Source organism: Talpa occidentalis, unplaced genomic scaffold, assembly GCF_014898055.3.
Source record: "Talpa occidentalis isolate TD23 unplaced genomic scaffold, MPIMG_talOcc4v2.1 talOcc4.2, whole genome shotgun sequence".
Classification (NCBI taxonomy): domain Eukaryota; kingdom Metazoa; phylum Chordata; class Mammalia; order Eulipotyphla; family Talpidae; genus Talpa; species Talpa occidentalis.
In genome coordinates, this window is record NW_023602073.1 from 11,860,426 (window position 1) to 11,884,511 (window position 24,086).

Consider the following 24,086-nt stretch of genomic DNA (forward strand, 5'->3'; position numbering starts at 1 on the left):
AGATGTTACTTGGTTCTTCTACCTGACAAACATCTACTTGAAAGTCTTTTAAAATTCATTTCAAATGAAAAGTAAAGTTGACATATTCCTCCAAGTAATATTATTAAGTCATGTTTAACATTTACATAAGGAGCAGGGGTCCATTTGGAAACAGTCTTGTTGGTAACTGTCCTGTATTGGTTACCCAACATAAATTTATTGTTTTATAGCTCTTTACGTCAGAAATCTGAAATGGTTCTCCATGAACTGCAGTGAGAGTGTTTATAGGCTTTCCTGGAAGCTCTAAAGAAAAATCAGTTTTCTTGCCTTTTCCAGGCTGAAGAAGCTGCCACATTCCTTGACTTGTGGTTCCTTTCCATGTTCTACCTCCCTTGTCCATATTTAAGGAGATTGTGATAACACTGGGCCCCAGAATAATTTCCCCATGTCAAAGTCAGCTGATTCGAAACTTTGATTTCATTGCATCCTTAATTCCTCTTTGCTATCTAATTTATAATATTCACAGGTTACAGATATTAGTGCATGGGCATCTTTGAGTTCCATTATCCTGCCTACTACATGCCCTCATGGAAATAATCATTAGAGGTCATCATCATGGCCATGTCCAGGTTTATGAAGAGTTGATATTGTCGTGGTTATCGGTCAACCTGAACATCTCTGCATTTAGAAGTGGAGGTGCAGGTTAAAAAGTCACCCACAAATCAGCATTCACTCATAATCCCTCTGGACTGAATACCATTTAGACTTGAAACATCCAGTGTCTAATCTTGTTGGCCTTGCTTAGGAAATGAAGTACTATCATAAAGTTTATGACATTTTGTCTAAATAGAACTTAATAGAATTAAAATTATTAAAAATAAAAGAATGCTTGGGAGCATTATATAAATGAAGAACATAATACATTTGGCAATGAGACAGGTTATGTTTTATTTTATCTACTGGAAATAATTCATTCTCGCTTAATTAAAAATAATGACAATTTTGTTCAGAGAATTAGAACTGGGTGTTTATTTGAAATTAGGAATTCTACCATCTTACATAGATGACAGAGCACATGATTATAATTTGTTTCATTTTCCCAAACTGTAATGCAAACTATACAAATTTCAGAAGATGGTTTTGTGTTGGCTTTGGCAGATCTTGAGTTATGTGTCCCCAAGGAGACAAGGTTTAAGCAAAAGGAAAAGAAAATGCACCAAACTGAAATAAAAGGAACATTCAGGCCAGGAAAACTAACTTCAGGCAAGAGATATTACAAGGCAGACAATTGTTGGTATTTTTTTAATTAAATGAAATTACTCTCCAGAGAAAAGGGTAGTGAGAGAGTTCATCTAGTAAAACAGAAATTGAATGTCTAACATGAACATCAAGATGAAAATCTACCAAGTGTACTCTTTACAGAATTATCTAGAATATTAAAAATTAATACATTCATTATTAAATTAAAAATCATGTTTAAAGTAATTTGAACATTCTGTGGCCAGTTTATCTAAGAATGATCAAACAGTCAGAGTTCTTTCCTAAGATGTACATTTTAGGAATTGGGGATGTTTTTCACCTATCAGTATTTTTAACATGACAGAATAGAGAAAGTTCTACCCACATAAAATTTGCAATAAAACTTTCTTTCCTTTGGCCTTTTTAGTTGCAAACATTTTTTCTCATTGCTTCTTTCCAAAATCCCATTTATGAGATCATTTTTCAAGTCCACATTAAAAGTTAATTGCACATAATATCTTTTACTTTTCTTTCTTATTATTTTATTTGTTACCTGTTCATAAAATATTTAGGACATATGTGTTGCTTAAGTATAGAATTCTTTTTGAACTTTTGTTTGTATTTTGTACTGATGTGGAAGATGTACATAAGGAAAAGTTAGCATTTCCTAGATTATTGATTTTCCTTTCTCTTTTGAAAATAGTTTAATCGAGAACACTGAGTGTGGGAGAATATATCTACTTAATGTCTTTTCTAAGGGAAGCAAATTTTGTATTTCATTATGTTACTTAAGGAATATGTAGCTGTAATCATTTTCTTCTTTTGAGCCATTAAATACATTAATAGGGATTTTCAAGAAAGAAAATCATGGCATTGTAGGATTGACATATGGACTTAAAATCTGTAAGGGAATCATCTGTGTTTTAATGCATTGATTTGATGTCTTCATTTTTATCAACTTGGACACAATCTGATCTATTCTCCTTACCCTGACAGCAGTTTTAGATTTCAAGAAGCTGATTGTGATCTTTAACATATTGTTCTTATTTTCCATTTTAACATCTTCAGTATTTTCCATTTAACATCTTCAACAGCACGTTCTTTTCCCAGCGCTATCGAATCTAGTTCTGTGAGGAATGAAGACACCATGTTCACCACCTGGGTTTTGTTTTTAAATGACAGCCCCGTAAAATTGTACAACCAGAGAATCCTGTGAGTTTGCAGAGTTCTGGAAGATCTCTGAGACTTCCTCCCAGTCCTTGCCTTGCCTTGCTTTGGAAAAAGAAGGGGCTGTTTTAAACATGTACCAGAATATAATTTTGCCTAGTTGATGAGGGACTTTCTGTCTCGGAAGCTGGAGGGAGGTGAGCAGGAGAACCTGCCTGGATTTCTGCCAGGTAGAGAGAGCCCACATCTCTATCGTGAGCTTAAAAGTACGTGTGTCTTTCTCCTCCCCTAACAATGTAGTTTCCTCTTCAGCTTACCATGCTCTGTCGCACATAGCAGATAAATGACATAAATGACATATTGTAATTATTATATATTGTGTTATATAGAGTGAAGTCTTAGAAAACATGCAAGTATGGCCATAGACCAAAAGTGGAATAGAAATGTGGAAGTGTAAGACATTGATGTGAAGAGTTTGCTGGAATCTGGGTCCACAAATCAGAGGTGGCCCTGAAAAGTTCAGCTGATAGAGTCTCAAGGTGGTCCAAAGAAGGGGTAGAAAATTCAGTTAATGACTGGAAGTCAGGGCCTAACTGGGCCTGGATCTCAACCAGCACCTTAACCCAACTCCAAATTTATGTAAAGGGCTAAAATAAACTACTGTTAGTGGAAACATCAAGGAAACCAAAAATTTAGCAAGTAGAGAAGCAAAACTAGAATAAGGATTTAAAGAATTGGAACAAAAGAATTTCAAGGCTTGATCTTATAAATTTGATCAATAGATATGAAAAATCCAAGTCACTGCTCCCCATAAAGAATGGATAATATTTTTAAAGTATATACGGACCATTTGCAAATATTGGCCTTAACCAGAATCCCCAAATCCTACAAATTTTAGTAAGTAGGTTTCATGTAATCGGATGCTATATATTTCATAAAAGAGATTTTTCTTCATCTCTCTAACCTCATTTTACTGAATAAACTATCTTGTGAAGCTCCTGCTTCTTGTGTTTGAAAGAATCATGGAAAGTTGTTATAAGGGATGTATCAAATGAATAATAGCATTGGAGTGGATAGACCAGTGGTGACATCTTATGAAGAGGTTAAATAAATCCAGTTTGTAGTCAAAGAGGAGTTTATATCCAGTAATTTGAGAGACATATAGCTTAGCATAGTAGAAGACAGTGGACTTTGAATCACACAACTGATAATGACTTGTTGTTTCATTCATAACTTACTAAACTTTTCTGAATCACACTTGTCTTATGTGTAGAATGAGGATAAGAGTCTTTGCTTTGCATGGAGATTGTGATGACAAGAGTTAATATATGTAAACACCTTTGCAGTTCCTGACACATAATTAACTCTCACCAAATGTTAGACTGGTGATCATGGGGAGTGAAAAGTTGGGGGCATATGTATGATTCATCTATGAAAAAAAGAGAATGAAAATTAGTTGGTAATTGACTCTATTTTTGAAGTACTGAAGATTAAAAGACAATTCCAGGAGCTGCGGGAACCCAATATTTGAATAAAGATTGAATACAAATATGTTTCTACATAGTTCCCAACAGCTAGGCATTTGTAAATGTCTAGAAAATTAACTGATATTTTTCAGCTTTTATGCACACATTTGGAGTCATGTCAACAGCCCACAGCCTATGAATCAACCTGGCAGTTATGTGAGTCCTATTTTGACCACAGCTAATGATTTTTACAAGATATAAAAATAAATACGATGCATCTAAAATTTAAAATTGGTTCAAGAATTTATTTTGTGTTTTACCACTTTCAAATTGTTCTCAGTGCACAAATCAGCCTCAGGTCACTTTATAATTGGCACATGTGTGTTTCCTTGAATCCAATGTAAATTTAGCGAAGTTATAACTCACGTCACTATTAATAAAATTGAGCTTTATCTGAAGTCTAATCTTTGTGTGATTTTTCTATGTTACAAGTAATTCACAGTGTAAAATACTTCCAAACACTAGCCACTTCTGATCTTAAAAAAATGGAAAGAATTAAAGATCTTGATATTTAAAGCCATTTTCTTATTAAAATAACTTTCTGATTTTCTGAGCAGTGCATGAACTAGAACAGAGACATTTAAAAATTTATATTGAATACCATGAGGGGGAGAAATCATGAACATTGAACTGAAAACACAAAATATATGAGATGCTGCAAATTATATACATTTTAGTGCTATGTATTATATTTAAGTGGGGACACCAAAAGAAGATGGAGAACAAACCAGCAGACCAAATAAGCAAATAAATGAACATGATAGATAGAAAAGTATGGAAGAAAGATGTGAAGAAAAAAAATATAAGCAGAGAGCTTGTAATGCATAAGGCAAGCAGAGACATAAGTAGGTAGAACTTTTGGGGAGGTTGTTACACTAAACCTATAAGTACTTTCTTCCTCAATTAGAGATTTCCTTATCTACACCTGCTATCATCCTTTCTAGATACAGCAGGGATGATGTTCTTTCTCCAGTTCTGAAAATTGCAATTTTTTTTTCCTTGCAATCATGTCATCTTCCTTTTGTTTATGAGTTATAAACACCAAAGCTATTCTTTTTTCTACTATGTCTGTCTCCTAGAAATCTAGGTTATAAAATACACTGATTGAACAAACTGCTCTTGTTCCATTGCATATTCTTTTCTCCTTTATCAAAAGTTAGTTGCCCATATATTTGTGGATTTATTTCTGGGTTTTCTATTTAAGTCCATTGGTCTCTGTGTGTTTTTGATCCAGCACTGTACTGTTTTAATTATTATGGGTTTAACACCCATAGTAATTCTCCTTCATTTTCCTTCTCCTTCTTTTTAGTCAGGAGAGCTTTGGCTATTTGAGGTTTTCTGTGGTTCTGTATGAATTTCATCAATATTTGGTCTATTTATTTGAAGAATGTCATTGAAATTTTTATCAGAATAGTGTTGAATCTGCAAATTACTTGTGGTAGGATGGCCATTTTGATTATGTTAATTCTTCCAATCCATGAGCAGGGGATGTCTTTCAATTTCTTTGTATCTTCTTCTATTTCTTTTTTTTTTTAAGATTTATTTATTTTTATACAAGAATAGGGGTACAGGCCAGAGATGCGGGGGTGTGAGAGGATTCACCAGAGAGATAGTGGGAAACAGAACAGGCAAACTGACTAAATACACTGCTGAGGGGAGCAGCAGGCGTGACAGAAGAGGTCTGCCCCACCATGTAGGATTCTCCCTGGTCTGCCAGAAATCGAACTCATGCTGCAGTGACTGCGGATTGCTTCATAGGTTGCATCTTAACCCCTGCGCCACCAGGGAGGCCCTCTTGTTCTTTTTCTTTCAACAGTGTTTTATAATTTTCTTTGTATAGGTCTTTCCCCTCTTTTATTAGGTTTATTCCTAGGTATTTGACTTTTTTTGTTTCCATTGCAAAAGGGATGGTTTACTTAATAAGTCAGAAGGAAAAGAAAAATATTGTTTGGTTTCACTTACAGAAGGAATATAGAGGAACAAAATAAGGGATCAGGAAAAAATAACAATAATAATAAATAAATAAGCAACATTAGCAAGTAACTATAAATCAGAGACATTTTGCAAGGGCGGGGGAGTCAGAGGGATCAAAACAGGGGAGGGAAGAGCATAAGGGACTATGGTGATGGTTAATGGGTGTATTGGTGATGGGAATCTTACAGGGACTACACCTAAGAGGAGAAATCAATCATTGTACAAAAATGAACAATGATGTAAAATATATATATATATATATATACACATATATAAAAATATTAAAAAAAATAAATATTCTGATGCCTCAGAAGCTGTCATTTCTACTACCTTTTGCTCTCTTTATGCTACAATCAGCTTGTACATCTGTTGCTTCCATTTCCCAGATATCTGGCCACATCAAATTTCACCATTCCAAGCTTAATTCTTGCTGAGCAGCAGTAATCCAAGCAACAAACCCAAGGATTCTTTGAAAGTCTTTCCCTGACAATGCTATTTAAAATGTGCTTCTTAGATATTTCATCATTTTTATCAGTATTGTGAATTATATTATATTCTATGATTTTTCTGATTCTTTTCTCTTAGAGACAAATGTTATTGATAGTTAATAATTGCAAAATTCAATAAACATATTTTATCTAAAAATAAAACAAAAATAAGTCTTTCCTCTGCCATCTCTTTGCCTTTTAATAGTATAAATACATCCCTTCTTGTTTAAGATCTCTTTTAGGTTTTGTAAAACAAAAGCCTAGTTGTCCACCCACTCAGATCTCTTATTTTACTCATTTACAGTTTTATTTCCACCCTACATTCCCATTAGAATGTAGAGATTTTATGATTCCCTTTTCTTGCTCAGTACCTCCCCAAATAAAGATCTCACTCACTTTCTCAAATTTTGATAATCATCTTCAATATAATGACTTACAGAGACCCACATTTAACTCTGACTTACACCTACTGGACACCTACCTGCTTTTGTGTTTGTTCCCCCCCTGGCTATTCCTTTGTTATTTAAAAGTGCACATCTCTGGAAGCAAACTCCTTATCTTCTTCTCTAAATATATGGTGTTTCTTATTTCAGGTGATTTAGAAGCTGTGCTTCAGTTTGATTCTGCCACTCTTTGAATCAACTTATCTGTTAGCAACAAATAATCTCTTTACTGTTTGAGATATTTTGAAAATACACATTCCTTTGTTGTTTATATTATCATCTTAATTCTAGTCCTTGCTTATGGAGCATTGAAATGAGTGGCTCTATTTATTTTCTGCTTCTACTTTTTTGAAGATTTATTTGTTTGTTTGTTTATTTGTTTGTTTATTCATTCATTCATTTATTTATTTATATAAGAGCTGGGGTGTGCAGGCCAGAGGTGCAGGTGGTGAGAGGTTTCAACCAAGACAGAGTGGGGAACAGAACAGGCAGATTGACTGAAATACACTGCTGAGGGGAGCAGCTGGCAAGACAGGAGAGGTCTGCTGCGCCATGTGGGTAGCTCCCTGGCTGGGAATTGAACTCGGGCCAGACAATGAGAGTGCTGATACTTAACCCCCCCGGCTACCAGGGAGGCCCCAGGAGTAATTATTAATAGTACCCCTTTTCACTTTCAAAAGTGTTCTGGTTAATGATAAATGATATGGTTATTTTACTTGTATGGCCTCTTGTAAAAATGTGTTTTTCCCCTAACAATCCCTAAAAGAAACACTGTGATATTTCAGTTATATTTAATACTCCGCCACTCTAATAGCCCCAAAGCATTTTTATTAATGAGTTGAATTTTGTGATTTGGCTAGAAAATGTGTTTGCTCTGAGATGGCTTAGTAATGTTGCCAAGTCCTATCTTAGATGATGTGCAGTGAAGTGTGAGGATGGGCTAAGGTTTATAAATTTATAATAGGTGCTATCGTGGGCAGGGCTGAAGGTAGAAAGTTGTGTATGAGTGAAGGAAACCACAGAAACAGCCTTCAAGGAACAAGGTAGCAACTAGCCTACGCTTGACCTGAGTTACTGCAGATCGAGGAAAGGAAGCAGCTTCTATATTCTACTGAGTTTCAACCGAGGCTTACAAGCTACAAATCAGTAAATAGAGAATCAAATGGATGTAGTCAGGGAAGTGTAAGGAGAGGGATAGAGCCATCTCTCGTGTGCATGCCTGACCTCCGGGAAAGAGTTTGGCTGCATTGGTTAAAAGAATCAGAAATTGTTTATATATTTCCTCTGAGACATCGTGGCTGGGGAAAAAAAATATATTGGCAATGTTCCAGTTATACTACAGAAATCTGTTCAATGTGGGTTCTCAGATTTTGGTGGGGGATTTGCTGTCAAATGTTTTGGGTTTGATTCATGGCAAAATTTCCCATCATCTATAGGATGAGCTAAGGCTGCATATCTATATAGGGAGCTTAAAAAATAATCTCTTCTAATCTTAAAGGAGAATTGTTTTATTTTTTATCATTTCTAAAAGAACCATTTAAAACTCCTGTCTGTCACACTATGGGGGGGCGGGGAGAGGAGGAATTGGGGTCAAAATAAGGAGGGTGCAATTGTATGGGGAATATAAAAATAAAAAATAGAAAAAAAGAAAAAAAAATCCTGTGACTTATTTATAAAAAAAAATCAGTCCATGTAACGTGGCACGCCTAGAGAAGTTATTAGTTCCTCTTATTTGGAATGCAATTTATATGTAGTTCATTTGTAAAAAAAAATTATAAATAGATGCAGTCTGACTACATAAAGCTGAACGGATATTTTATGATGCGTTCAGAAATTGGGGTTCTTAATACTGCATTTGCTTTGTCTAAAAGCATGCTACAAATGCTCAACCTTTATTTGCTATTCCTCTTGTTGGATTCTGATGGACAGGCTGCACTTGCAATCAAACTTCTGCCTTCGAAAGTTGTCATTTCTGGTCTGGAATATCATGACTGAAGGTTCATTTGTCTTGTCAGAGTTCAAAAGGGTACTGGAGTTGTATCCTCTGGCCTCCTTCCGTTCCTTGCTTTTCAAAATGATTCTGCAGCGTGCCTCTGAATTTTGGCTTCGACTCCTGGGCATGCATATGTTGGCGGGTAAGGCTCCTTCTGTTCACCTTCCCAGTGGAAGGAGCTGAGGCTGGAAGGAATGGGAAAATGAAACTTGAAGGTATTAATTTTTAAACTCCCAAACCAGTTGCTGTGCCTGTCACTTTAGGCTTCTGAATTTCATTAATGTTGACAGAGATGAACGACATGTCCTAATTGAGGCCTTGCACCTGCAGTTTGACAGCACTAGCTGCTTCATTAGCACAAGCACAAGGCCTGATTCCCCATGCCTGGTGTTCTGAGAGCCAATCACCATCTCCACAAAATGTGCAGTTGGAGAAGGGCAATGGAATTATAAGCCAGTATCCAGGAGACCTCTTAGGAGAGGAAAAAAAAAAAAAAAAAAAAAAGACAACAAATATTTGGGCTCATTTAAATGAAATCTCACCGTTTTTATATTATGTCTTCAGATCAGTTATCTGCTCACATCTTGCTACCTTCCAGTTTAATCAGTTGTTCAAAAAGTAATAGCTTTGTGTCAACATTATGTCTGTATGTATAGACACACGAATACGAAATTCATTCATGCCAACACTTACCTGTTATGACTTTAACTATTATGACTTTAACTAAAACTATTCTCAAATGAAAAAATAGGGTTAGCATGTGGAGGGGCAGGATTGACACGGAGCAGTTTTCCTGATTCAGCAGACCGGGTAAAGGAGGTGTCCTGGAGCCCTCAGTGGCTTTTGCAGGCTTTTATTGGGATTTACCGGGTTCATGGCAAGTAGGAGTGCTGGGGGGCTGGGCGGCTGGCAGGTCTCCCAGCCCCCAGCAAATCCTCACTCTATCTGGGCTCTCTCTGGTGTTCTCTCTGCTTCTCTTCTTCTCTGGGCTTCTGCTGGCGTTCCTGTGACACCGCCCTTATAAACTCGGTCTCTCAGACTAGGTGTACCCACTTCAGGTGCCCACCATCAGGCATGCATTCAGGACCACAGGGTTCCCTCATCTATCCTAATGGCGGGAGGGCAGAAAAGCCTGATACTTTTTCCTTACCCTACAGCATGACTAGTTTTCGATCTATCACTTCTTGAAAGTACAAAAATACACATACTTATGTAACACTCAATACACAACTAGTAGTACTTGGTACCATGTTGTGCGATGGACAGACACCCAATAACTGCTCATTTGTTTTCTTTTTATAAGGGAGATTATTTCTAAAACCCATGGATGAAAATGTGTTTCATTCATTTAATTATAATTGTGTACATATACATCCATGTCTCCTAACTTATTTTACTTGAAAGCTGACGTTATTGTACAGCACTCTGTCATTTCATATATTCATTAATGAATTCATTTCCATAAGCTGTTCTGTAGCTAATGGTAGGGGGAGGGAGCGATAATAGCAAATTGAGAACATTTGACTCAGATCAAAATGGGAGAGATATTTTTACCACTTATTATGTGTATGATCTTGATAAATCATTTAAAGTACCAATCAATAAGGGGAAAATGAGTAATTATATAGAAACATGGGCAGATATTTTGATGAGGTACTTCACAAAAAATGCTATCCAAATGGCTTATAACCATCATGGAAAGTCAAGGTAGAATCATAATGAAATACCACCACACAGCCAAGGGAATGGCTAACATTAGAAAGCCTGCCAATCCTTTTACAATAATGCTCATAAATTTCAGGTGGGGTTTTAAATGGGTGTAGCCTCTTTGGAAAATAGTTTTCCATTATCTAATGAAGACAATATTCATTCTAAATAGGCATATCTAGATAGGCCAACTATTCTAACATGTTCCAGAAAAATGCATGTATATATGTACTAGAAGAAAGGAATAAGAAAGTTTGTAGATGCATAATTCAAAACAATCCCAAGGTAAAAACAACAACAACAACAACAAAAAACTGAATATCTTGATAGGATAATGGAAAATGAATCCATAAAAATAATTGCACTACAGTTACAAACAACAGCATCAATGGATATTTATCAACATAAGGTTGAACCAGAGAACCTGAACATAAAGGAATAAATATCGTATGTATAGGGAGGGATATTTCAGTTGTAACGGAATAAGATTATTTAAAAAACAAGGTTAGTAGTTATATAGAGAGAGGAGGGACATTCAGAGAGTTGCTGAAAAAACGGTAATACTCTATTTTTCTAATGATTTTTTTACCTGCCTAGGGTGGTACTTATCTGTACATTATGTATTATGTACAATTTTTCCTTCTATGCATTGCTTTCAAAATAAAAACACATATTTAAAATGCAATACTTTCAGCTCTCTGCACCTACTTCCACTTAATCTCCCAAAAAAGAAATTCATAGCACATGTGCAAAAAATATGTTTTCTTTAAAAATTCAATCAGACACTTCCAATTTTCACTCCATCACATTATAGGCATTGTATCCCATCTGCTAGGTCAATGTCCCCAGATTAAAATTAGGGGTCTTCAATCAGGATTTTAATATGACTATTCTACTGTATTAAGGAAAGAATTATACCTATTAGATGATAAAGTCCCTTTTTTTTGGTAGCTTGGATATAGTTAATATTTAAAGACATGGTTCTCATCCTTGATTGGATTGTCCATTTTCTTTGGTATCACTCCATAATTTTGTATTTGTATGTCGATTGGTTTTTATTTTGTTCATTTTTGTACCGTGTTTGATTTCTCCGCTCAGGTGTTCTCCCCATAAAATTACCACCACTAAGATACCCTCTAATTTTGATCCCTTTCTCTCTCCCTCCCCTGCTGAATGTCTCCAATTTAGAGTTTGCATACTAGATTTGTCTTTTTTTCTGATCCCTTCTATAATTTCCCTATATTCCTCCTATAAGTGAAACCATCCAATATTTTTCTTTTTCTTTCTGACTTATTTCAATGAGCATTACCCTGTCCAGATCCATCCATGTTGCTGCGAATGACATGTTTATCTTTTTTGATCACTGAGTAGTATTCCATTGTGTATATATACCACATCTTGATCCAGTCATCTGTTTGGGGGCATTTAGGTTGTTACCATGTTTTGGCTATTTTAAATCATGCTGCAGTGAACATAGGTCACTCCATAAGTTTTTTAAAAATATTTATCCTATATCCCTCAAGAAAAAGTAAGTCATCTTCCATGGAAGTTGTGCAGATTTCTGAGAATCCATAATGAATCCATTTTGTCCTATACCCTGCACCTCATGTCATACACTTAGAAAGAAGAGGCATTGGTAGAGAATTAGGCTACCCTAGGATAATTTTCTGGACCCTATAGCAGTTGACACATCATACACCACATTAAGAAAGTTGGGGAACTTTAAACACATATTTCACTGCGGTGTTAAGGGTTTAAACAGCAAAGAACAGAGTAAGAGAGTTGAAAACAGTTGTGGGTTAAAATCATGAAAGCATAATGAACCAATATGGGTAATTCTGTGAGAGTTTTAGCCAGTGCAACCAGGCAAATTAGATGCACTCATGACTGAGGTTGTTGGGTGGATTTGAATGAAAAAAATTGAAGATTTGGAAATATTGTGTAAGAGTTAATTGGATTATTGCAATATTTAGTGTTGACAACATGCTGAAAACTTTGGTTAAATATAACTTAACCAAAGTCAATGATGATATGTCCAGGATTAAAGAACAAAAACCCTATGCAATAGTAAATGGAATAATTGTTATATGGTAATGCTTCTGTTTTGTAAAAACAGATCAGTTAATTTCAGTTAGAAACTAAGAGGAAACTGTGTACAAGTTAAATGCATCAATGTCTTCTTGACACTGTATTTTTTTTTGTTACATAGTCCACAAAAATATTTACAAGAGCTACAAAATTAACTCATTTTAGAACCAGCTACTAGACAAATTTGACCTTTTTAATGATGAACTTGCTAAAAATAAGAAAGGTTTGTATGGGATGATGACATTAGCACCATCTCATTAATGCACAGAGAAATACTTGCCAAGATATTTAAAGAAGAGCTTTTTAAAAAAAGTTGCTAACATAATCTGTAGCTAATTGTCTCATCTTAGAAAACACTTTATGACCAAAGCAAACACAAAGAGTAAGAATAATGTCTAGTTTCGGAAATTTTAGCTTTGCTTATTATGCGTAGGTAGAAAGCATGTTATAATCTGTGTCTCTGAGTTAAAATTAAGTACAGTGGAGCTAAATAGCAACTTAAGATGATTGCAGACCAATTCTAGCAAGACATGATCAATCCTGGGGACAGTGAAGAATAAAGATGTGCTATTGGTTATGGAATCTGAAGGAACTTCTCAAATGGATAATGCAAATCTTAAGAACCCAGTATAAGTGTATTACTTGTTACTTGACATCTCAAGAGATGGTATCATTGACTCTAAACACTTCTCAACATGGCCATCAGATTTATTTCATTTAATTTTTCTCTTTAGCATGGTAACTTTCAATAAAAAGGCATGCCAACAAATCAAAGTCAGAACATGTGCTTAAAAACAGATACTAATGTAATCAGCAACCAGGCAGGCAATCTTGAAAATGTCTTCATTCTCTTGGCCCCAATTTCTTTAACTATAAATTTAAGAAATGCTACTCCATAATTTATGAAAGTACTTTCAGTCCAAATATTATGTTCCTTTTAAAGATAGTATTTTGTGAATTATACATATTATCTTTCAACAGTGACTGGTACAGCTTTTCAATAAAAATAAAGTGAATTATTCTGATGATATCTTAAGAGGGTGATCTAACAGGTCTGTGGAGAGACAGCAATGACTAGAAAAAACATAAAACGTGGGTTTGTGCCTAGTAATTCCATCAAATATTGTTGACAGCAATTTCTTCGTTGGTAGCATGGGAATTATCATGTACCCTTCCTGTTGCCAGACCAGATGCAATAACATATATGAGAGAAGTCTGATCAGATAGCACCATAATACCATTAAAAAGTAAAAATAGAAGAGATTTGTGCTCTGTGCACATGTTGACCACATGTTACCATCAACCTATTGAGGCCTCGGAACTGTGGAGTTGCACTGGGACTAGAAGCGCACTGTATTTATAAGTCCACCAGGAAAACCAGATTAAAATTGTAGTTGGTCTGTTAGATCAATTCTCCCTTGAAATTAATCTTTTTTAACCATTTTTAAAAAGATTTATTTATTTATGCATACAAGAACTGGGGTGTAGACCAGGGGTGCAGGGGCTGAGAGGATTCACCAGAGACAGAACTGGGAGCACAACAGGCAGAGCTACTGAAATACACTGCTGAGGGGAGCAGCGGGAGAGACAGGAGATGTCTGCTGCGCCTTGTGGGTTATCTCCCTGCCTGGGGATCGAACTCATGCCTCAGTGGCAGTGATAGCTTGATAGCAGTGGGACTTTAACCCCTGCACCATCCTGGCAGCCCGGAATTAATCTTTTAATAAAAGCAGTTACAGGTAATATACCCAAAGGTTTATATCAGGGACCTTGTGGTTGATACTAAAATTCCTTTGAATGAGAAAATGGTCAAGAACAATCGCAACAAGTATAAGAAATAACTGGTTAGTGTAAGAAATAACAGTGGGTGGAGGAAGGTTGTTCTACATGACAACAAAGCAGTGTTAAGAATGGACAGTATAATTCTGTCATTTTAGTATAAGAATAGTCAAAAAGGTCATTTATATTGCATGGAGAATCTGATTAATTTGCTCATTTTGAATGTTATCAATAAAATGGTAAAACCTGAAATAGTCTATAGCATGGTAATGTCCATCCCTTTTTATTAAAACAAAATAGAACTCTGACATTCACAAAATTCTAAATGTTAAAGAGCAAAGCTATAAAATTATTGAATGAAATGGAGAGTAGGTGCCCAAACCTCATCATTGTAGTTGGAGTATGTTCTTCATCGAGATCCCAAATGCAAAATCTATAAAGAAAATTAATTGCAAAAAATATTGAAACTTTTATTCAGAAACTCTATAAACCATGTTAAAGATGATTCACAGGCTTAAAATATTTATACCCTATATAACATGTGATTTTTATCTATTTAAAAAAAAACAGTTGGAGAGCATGGAGGTACAAGTCTTTGGGCAGTATCACAGAAGGAAAATACCTAAAAATGTCTGTTTACTACATTTATGTATTTTTATTTACATATTTTTTCATTTGGTATTTATATGCCACATACATGTCAATATATATACCCTGATATACATATATATAGAGAGATTCATATAAATATAACACAGATATTTATGTGAATATGATCAGTTGTTGAAAGGGGTTTATTTTAATCTATCAGAGTAATTTGACTATTAAGAAGAAGAAAACAAAACCAAAAATCAGGAGGGAAAAACTAGTAGCAGGTCTTGTACTGAAAAGGCACAGCTGAGTTTGGAGAGTTGGGTTTTAACAAAAGAAGACAGCATTACAGGGTAGGGTGAGGGGCACCCTGGGCCCCCAAACCTGCCTGCTCTAAAAGGATTCTGCCATCCACCACATAAATACAAATTTATCGTTTGTGTGTAAGACTTTCAATTGAAAATAACTTTAATACAATTAGTGTGCAATAGAGAGAAGAGAAGGAATATGGTGTCCACATGAAGCACCCAAAGTTACCCATCCCCTTGTAAGTAAGTAAATGTTCAGCCAAACAGGGTTGGCCCAATGCTGGACCACAGAGGCCCAAAAGCTTGCCCCACGTCTAAGGCACCTTCTGGCAGGGCCCACAGGAAAGGGGCAGAAGAGGCCAGGCAAGTCTGGGATGAAAGAAGCAAAATCAAAATCAAGGTAAAAGCTGCCATTGGCACCCTTGCTAGGCATCTCTCATCCAAGTCTGTTTGAAGTATCTCCTTCCATGTCCCCTGTGTCCCCAAGTCCAAGGCTGAGAAGCAAGCACAGCTTCTTCACACGTCTCTCTGTTCCATGTGCCTCCTCCAGGTCTTCTCCCTTTTCTTTCCTCCATTTGCTCCCTTTTTCTTCTTTCCCAAGTCTTTCTCCGATCTTTTTCTAGTCGTTCCTTGAGGCTCAGCTTCACCCTTCCTGAGGGCGGGGCAGGGAACATGGAACCATCCATTTCTGTAGCTATCACACTGTTAGTGTAGGAAGATGAGAAGATCTTTAGCATCTGGGGCCTGCTGACTTTCAGTAGGACTCCCTTTTAGACACCCAGTCTTACAAAAAGGGTCTTAAACCAAGTTGGGGATACGTTATGATAGATAAGGTGATGTTGGGCCTCCCCTGGTGGCTCAGCGGTTGAGCGCTGGGCTGCGAGGCTGCCCACAGCCTCTGCAGCGCCGGTTTACTCCCCGGTTGCCAGCTAGGGTCTCACAAAAAAAAAAAAAAAAAAAAAAGGTGATGTTAATAATTGCTAGAATTCCTGAAATCCTGAAGTGGAATTAAATTCTTCTGGTGTCTTAGAGTGGATTAGTGTTGAATAATTTTACTTGTGTCTCTAGGTTTAGCAGGAACCAAAATATTTGGTTGGAGAAAGAAAACTAGAACAGAAAAATGCCCATAGATGATTTTGAATTCTCTTCACAATTAACTTTGTGATACTTTCTTTTTAGTGATGCAAGAGCGAATGAGTGAATGAATGAATGAATAAAATAAAAACTTTCGAGAGATGCGGTTTGGTTTAAGCAAACATTTAAATACATTCTACCTTAGGTCATGTGACTTTTAAAAATGCATTCTTGAGGCCTCCCTTGTGGTGCAAGGGGTTAAGTGTCAGCACAATGAAGCAATCTACAGCTACTGCAGCATGAGTTCAATCAGCCAGGGAGCTGACCCATATGACACAGCAGATCTCTCCTGACTCGCCCGATGCTCCCCTCAGCAGTGTACTTTGGTCACTCTGCCTGTTCTGTTCTCCACTCGGTCTCTGGTGAATAATCTCACACACCCCCTACACACACCTCTGGCCTAAATCCAAGTTCTATGCATAAATAAAAATAAAATCATTTAAAACACAGTCTTATGTAAAGATAGACTCAATTTCCATCTACTTCTAGTCATATAGTCAAAGCTATATATATAGGTATTTATGTGAAAATAGCACCTTTAATCATAGTTTAGACTTGCCAAAGAACAGTTACTTAATTTTATAATGTTTGGTCAAGGTCTAAATTTATATAAAGGGCTCATGGTGGTCTTGCATATCCAGATTTGTTTTGCTTTAAACATAATTAGATTTCATTATGTGCCCAATAAACATTTTATTGAGGGTTTCACAATGTCCATGACCATATAGCTATCTTAACAGTCAAGCATTTGTTACTTTTCAACTCTTTCAGTCATATTAATTGTGGGAAATTGATTGTTTAAGAACTGGAGAGGCAGTCTGCTTAAGGCTGAAAGAAAGTAGCCTGGGAGTGACCCCTACTCCCTCTTGCCTTGAGTTTCTGTCCTACAGAAAAGTCTGCTGACTCCTGGGAGAGACGACACACTCTCTCCCACCCTGGGAGCCGTCTCCTGGCAGAAGCCAGCAGCACGTTTCCACTAGTGTTCTCCTACCCATCTCAGGACTTAACTCTTTCCTTGTTTCTCTCTGTGTGTGCCCACACCCCAATGATGGGGTTTGACAGAAAATGGCAGTCTAAGGCCTAGGAATAAACCACACAAGTCTGGAGCTCAGAACTGAAAGTCTTCTGTGCTCTCTTCCTGAATGATTTAACCTGCCTTTCCCGATTCTCTTCATCTGCCTCAGGCTTCAGGAATTACCTTGTGCTTTTACACCATTCTGACTTTATTCTCACCTTTAAACTCTACATATTCCAATTTCAGCCATTTTTCAGGGCCTAATTCAACTTCCATGTATTTCTGAAATGTTTCCTCCCCTTCCTTTATCATTGTTAATATTCTTTTTTAAAAAAAAGATTTATTTATTTATGCATACAAGAGCTGGGGCACAGGCCAGAGGTGGGGGGGGAGGGGGATGAGAGCATTCACCAAAGACAGAGTGGGGAGAAGAACAGGCAGGTTGACTGAAGTACACTGCTGAGCGGAGCAGCGGGCGAGTCAGGAGAGGTCTGCTGTGCCATGTGGGTAGCTCCCTGACCAGGGATCGAACTTGTGCTGAAGTGGCTGCGGATAGCTTTATAAGTTGTGTCTTAACCCCCTGCACCACCAGGGAGGCCCTATCATTTTTAATACCCTTAGTGATCCTATGCTTGACATCTATCACCTTTTATTTTATCTTGGGAGACATGTCATTTCCAAAGTAGAGTCTAGAAAACAAACAAAAGAAACATTGTTAAAATATTAGATGCTAATAACTACAACTTTGAGTAGATCTGCTTCTTTCAGCTCTGCAAATGCTGAGCTTTAATTTGAAGTATCTCAGGGATACCGTAGAAACAAGGTGTCCATAACCCAGCTCTGAGTGGCTGCCTACTAGACCCATGTTTTCTTTGCATTTATTTTTATTTTTTTAAAGATTTATTTTATTTATGCACACAAGAACTTGGATATAGGCCAGAGGTGCAGGGGATGAGAGGAACCACCAGAGACAGAGTGGGGAGCAGAGCAGGCAGACTGACTGAAATACACTCCTGAGGGGAGCACCGGGGAGACAGGAGAGGTCTGCTATACCATATGTGGGGTAGCTCCATGACTGGGGATCAAACTCAGGTCAGAGTGTTGATAGTGCGGAGACTTAACCCCTAGGCCACCAGGGAGGGCCCTTTTGTTTCCCCTGCATTTAATAACACCTGGTTTTTATCTCTCTTCCAGGCTTATTATTCAGGTCTCCCTTATACATACTGATAATGGAGTTATCTTTTCAAAGTACAGGTTGAACATCCTGTTTTGCTAAAAATGCAATGCTATTTTCCTCATCAAGCTTCTTACCTCATTAGACAATGTACACCCTCAAGCGACGTTCTTTCTCTGGTTCTGTTTTTGTCTGTTCTTCCCTGTACAGCCTGCACTTTATCAAAGTTAACTTGCTATTTCTACTTAGAGCTTAGTAATAGTGCGCCATCTCTATTATTCCTGGTATTTAAAATGCTTTCTCATACCATCTGTAAATTGTCTCATTCTAACCATCCTTAATGATTGAATACTCAAAGATTGAAATATTTACCTTATCTTTGACATCTTCTTTGAGAGTAACAATATCTTTTAGTTTTCCTAATGAACATAAAGATTAAGTTTTGAGTAATCACTGCTACGTCAAAAAGTGAAAATGGTCTGAAATGTTATAGTACCACCAACTAAAACTTTAGCCCATCAGTCAGTCTATCCATCCATCAATCCATCCATTGATCAACTATTCCTGTCCAGGTGGAAGACAATGGCTGTATGTCATACACAGCAAAGTAGCAGCAAGAGCAATACCTTTGCTTGAGTTCTTAAAGCTCCATTTTCCACAAGGTCTTTCATGTGCCATATGTTAACTGTGAATTAAAGGGAAAGAACTCCAAAATTAGGACACTAATCTAAACAGGCCCACTGCACATCCTTTCCTCTAGAAAGTGAACCTTAACACTGTACTGAAATATAACTCAATGTCTCCAGGAGAAGAGGGTAGAAGGATTTCTAGGTTTATTACCCTGGGATGTCACAAATCTTCAGAGAAGAGAAGGGAAAACCCTAGGATGTCTACCTATAAATACCTAAGGAGATGTCTCCAGTTTTACTTTCCTGGAAAGACTTTTTATACAAACATTAGCTATAAATCCCTTTTTTCGATGACTTGAACCACGTGGAAACATGAGATCATCATGAAGAATTGTCTTTCAACAACTACCACATGTGAGACCTGTTACACACATTATCTTCAATCAGAACAATAGTTCTATCATTTAGATATTTGTATTTCAGCTTTACAGATGGGGAGATTGGGCCTCTGAAGCAGTCAAGTGAGAGGCCCAGGAGTCTAAGTTTTAGAGGCAATGTTCTAACTGGTCACTAACCTTAAAGTCAATTATCTCACCAAACCAACCCAAGACATTTTTTTCTCAAAGCAGCCTCATGATGCTTAGCATGGATTTATTTATGACACATATCTTCAATTTTTCCTGTTCTCATGTAAGGTTCTTGAAGACAGAATCATGTCTTATGCATTCTACTGTGTCTAATTAAATGAATAGCATGCAATTATCACTTACCTTAAGATTGCCTGAATAAAGAAAATCTGTCAAAATATGTATGGAGAAAACTTGACATTATACCATCTAAATAATACATGATTGTGGAAAGAGGTCACATTGTAAAATTCAAATATAGCAACCTCTTACTTGAAATATTAATAATGATCTCAACTATTTTTTATTCAGCTGACAATGTAGCCTGAATGTTTATGAAAATTTGATGCCTAAAGTTTAGAGAAAGTAACTAAGAGTTGATAATAACAAGGAGGGATATATCAAGAAATTGTCAACTCCCATAATAATTAATATTTTAATTCAAGGTATATGAAAATCTGAAAAAAATACTCCATTTTAGAACTGAAAAAAAAATACTCCATTTTAGAACTAAACTACTTCCATTCTAAACAAAAATATGCTCTGTTCTGGAGAGTCAAAACTACTGGTTGAGTTACCTGCTTTTTCAACCCTCAGTCTGGTTCTGGGCCAAGAGTATTTTTCTTGTAAGAATTTGTTCTAAATGTCTCATCTCGTGTTTACCTAGTTCATCTTCTGTTTTCATAAGCATATCATTGGAATATGTGTCTAAAGTTTTCCCTTGCTTGAAACAGACTGCTCCACTATTCAGAACTTAATGAGCTGCTTAAATAAAAACATTCCAGACTGTTAAACACCTATTGCAAACTTAGTCCCAATTTTGTCATTTAAGTGCTCTACACAAGTTATTAAATAGAATAAATATATCTGTTCTATTTCCCCCTTTGGACCAGTATTCATTGCTGTCTTTTCCTCATATTAGACCATGAGTTTTTAAGGCTATTCTGCAATTCTACTAAATACTTGCTTTGGACATGTGCCCCTTTTTGAGATAAGAAATTTCTATTCCCAATATATCTTGGAAGTACTAAATACATTTACATGATTTTATAAATATTAAACAATTATTTTTTCAAAAGGGGGACATTATATCTTCAAAAAGATATAACAAAAAAAAAGAGAAATGCAAAGACTTCTGAGTGGGAGGAAGGTTATGTTTCAGTATACTTTAAACTAGTTTGGCAGTGTTTTCCTTACATACATGCAGGATATTAAAATGTTAGCTCTGTGTGTGTGATTTATTGTGAAATCTCTTTACCCAAAAAAACCCTGCTATTTTAGTAGAGTTCAATATATTTCCTTTGGGGAAGATTAAATAAAATATGTTAACTCAGTTAAATTTGGAGTCTGATGACAAATGACTAAATGTTTTCAAATTAGACAGGCACAGGAAATCTGTCCAGCAAAGACCTAAACTGGGAAATAATGCTTGAATGTAGACTGGCAAAATTTGGTAATTTGTTGCTTTAGAGTTCAATATTACAATATCTCATTAATTTTAAGTAATAAGCAGAAATAAGGTTCCTCAATCATGGCACACAATTCAGTTGCACAATTATACATTGATACTCAAATATACATATGAAGATAAAAATAACATGAAGTTAGGATGGGAGAGTGAACCATAGTTTGGGTATCATTTGGGTGTGTGACATGTTAAAAAGGAAAGGATATATTCACTTAACACTGAGTAACTTGTCAAAGTAACTCAAGGATTACTCTGTTTTCTCCTGATAATGGATCTAAATTATTTTGCAGGTGAGGAATATAGCTTTATTGTGAATTTTCAAAGGATTTTTTTTATTTAAATATTTTATTTTATATAATTCTTACATCTTTTATCATCTTTGCACAATGCATGCATTTTCATTTTGGTTATATTCGCCATACAATTGCACCCCCCACTTATTTTGACTCTAGTCCATCCTTTCCCTGCCCTTCCCCCCCCCCAGTATGTCTCTGGTTTGTAGTTGCTTGTTGATTTTGATTTTTACTTTGTATTGATTAGTCTTTTTCCTGATATCTTATTTAGGTTTTCTAAATTCCTGCTATGAGTGAGACTATCCGGTATTTTTCTTTTTCTTTCTGACTTATCTCGCTGAGCATGATCCCTTCCAGCGCCATCCATGTTGCTGCAAATTGCATGTGTTTATCTTTTTTGATTGCTGAGTAATATTCCATGGTGTATATGTACCACATCATCTTGATCCAGTCATCTATTTTTGGGCTTTGGGTTGCTTCCATAGCTTAACTATTGTAAATAATGCTGCTATAAACATAGGGGTGCAGGTGCCCTTTGGAATTACTGTTTCTGTGTCCTTTGGGTAAATACCTAGGAGTGCAATTGCTGGATCCTATGGAAGCTCTATGTTTAGTAGGTCCAGAAATCTCCACACAGCCCTCCATAGTGGTTGGACCAGTTTGCACTCCCAGCAACAGTGCAGGAGAGTTCCTTTTTCTCCACATCCTCACCAACATTTGTTGTTGCTATTTTTTTTAATATTCTCACTGGTGTAAGATGGTATCTCATGGTAGTTTTGATTTGCATTTCCCTGATTACAAGTGATGTTGAACATTTTTTCACATGCCTGTTGTCCATCTGCATTTCCTCTTCAGAGAAGTTTCTTCTTAGCTCTTCTGCCCATTTTCTGACAGGATTATTTTCTTTGTTGTTGTTGAGTCTCATCAGCTCTTTGCAGATTTTTGTGATCAGTCCTTTATCATTAGTGTTGTGTGCAAAAATGTTCTCCCAGTTGGTGGGTTTCTCTTTGTTTTTGTGATTGTCTCTTTTTCTGTGTAGAAGCTCTTTAATTTGATGTAGTCCCAGCTGTTTATCTTTGCCTTCACTATCACTGCTTTGGGTGATGTGACTGTAAAGATGTCTTTGAGGTGCATGTCATGTAGTGTTTCTCCTATATTCTTCTATGTATTTTATGGTTTCAGATCTTATGTCTAGTTCTGTAATCCATTTTGAGTTGGTTTTTTGTATGGTATGAGGTAGTAGTCAAGCTTCATTCTTTTGCATGTAGCGACCCAGTTTTCCCAGCACCATTTATTGAACAAACTTTCTTTTCTCCAATGCATATTCTTTGCTCATTTGTCAAAGATTAGTTGACCATAAATCAGTGGGTTTATCTCTGGACTTTCCACTCAATTCCATTGGTCTGTGTGTCTGTTCTTGGTCCAATACCATGCAGTTTTGATGATTATGGCTTTGTAATATAGTTTGAAGTATGGGAGAGTGATGCCTCCATTCCCTTCTTTTTTTTTTTTTTTTTCAGAAGAGGTTTGGCTCTTTGGAGTTTTTGGTGATTCCATATGAATTTCATCAATAATTGTTCTATTTCTTTGAAGAATGTCCTTGAAATTTTTTTTGGGATAGCATTGAATCTGTATATTGCTTTTGGTAGAATGGCCATTTTGATGATGTTAATTCTTCCAAGTATTTGATTTGTTTTGTTTCAATAATAAAAGGGATTTTTTTTTTTTTTTTTTCTTCTTCTGATTTATTGTTTGTGTATAGGAAGGCTACTGATTTTTACGTGTTGATTTTGTATCCTGCCACTTTACTAAACTGATTGATTAGTTGAATTAGTTTTTCTGTGGAGTTTTTGGCGTTCTCTATGTATATTATCATATCATCTGCAAATAGTGATAGTTTAACTTTTTCTTTTCCTATTTGGATTCATTGTATGTCTTTTTCTTGTCTTATTGCTCTGGCTAGGACGTCCAGTATTATATTGAAAAGCAGTGGTGAGAGTGGACATCCTTGTCTTATTCCAGATCTTAATAGAAATGCTTTCAGCTTTTCACCATTGAGAATGATACTGGCTGTTGGCTTGTCATAGATGGCCTTTATGATGTTGAGGTATGTTCCTTGTATCCCAAGAATTTCAAGGGCTTTTATCATGAATGGGTGTTGCACTTTGTTGAAAGCTTTCTTGGCATCTATTGATATTATCATATGGTTTTTACATTTCTTTTTGTTGATGTGTTGGATGACATTGATTTTCGGATGTTGAACCATCCTTGTGTGTCTGGCATGCATCCTACTTGGTCATGGTGAATTATCTTATGGATACATTGTTGGATTCTGATAGATAAAATTTTATTGAGGATTTTTGCATCAGTGTTCATTAGGGAGATTGGCCTGTAGTTTTCTTTTTTTGTGTTATCCTTGTTCGGCTTTGGTATTAGTGTAATGTTGGCTTCATAGAACATGTTTG

At 36.2% G+C, this 24,086-nt stretch overlaps 2 long non-coding RNA genes across 3 annotated transcripts in view; one reads left to right on the forward strand and one right to left on the reverse strand.

Annotated features, from left to right (window-relative positions):
• The window catches only part of LOC129146369 (uncharacterized), a 135,125-nt gene that overhangs the window by 67,019 nt on the left and 44,020 nt on the right, over positions 1–24,086 (forward strand). The window lies entirely within an intron of this gene.
• LOC119251685 (uncharacterized) overlaps positions 8,414–24,086 on the reverse strand; it is a 72,065-nt gene continuing 56,392 nt past the window's right edge. The window contains exons 3-5 of one of the 2 annotated variants that reach the window (XR_008552997.1): positions 18,078–18,120; positions 14,766–14,816; positions 8,414–8,994 (exon numbers count right to left, since the gene is read on the reverse strand). This is a non-coding gene — a long non-coding RNA (uncharacterized LOC119251685). The remainder of the gene's footprint in view (positions 8,995–14,765; positions 14,817–18,077; positions 18,121–24,086) is intronic. The other variant, XR_008552998.1, reaches the window with a different exon arrangement.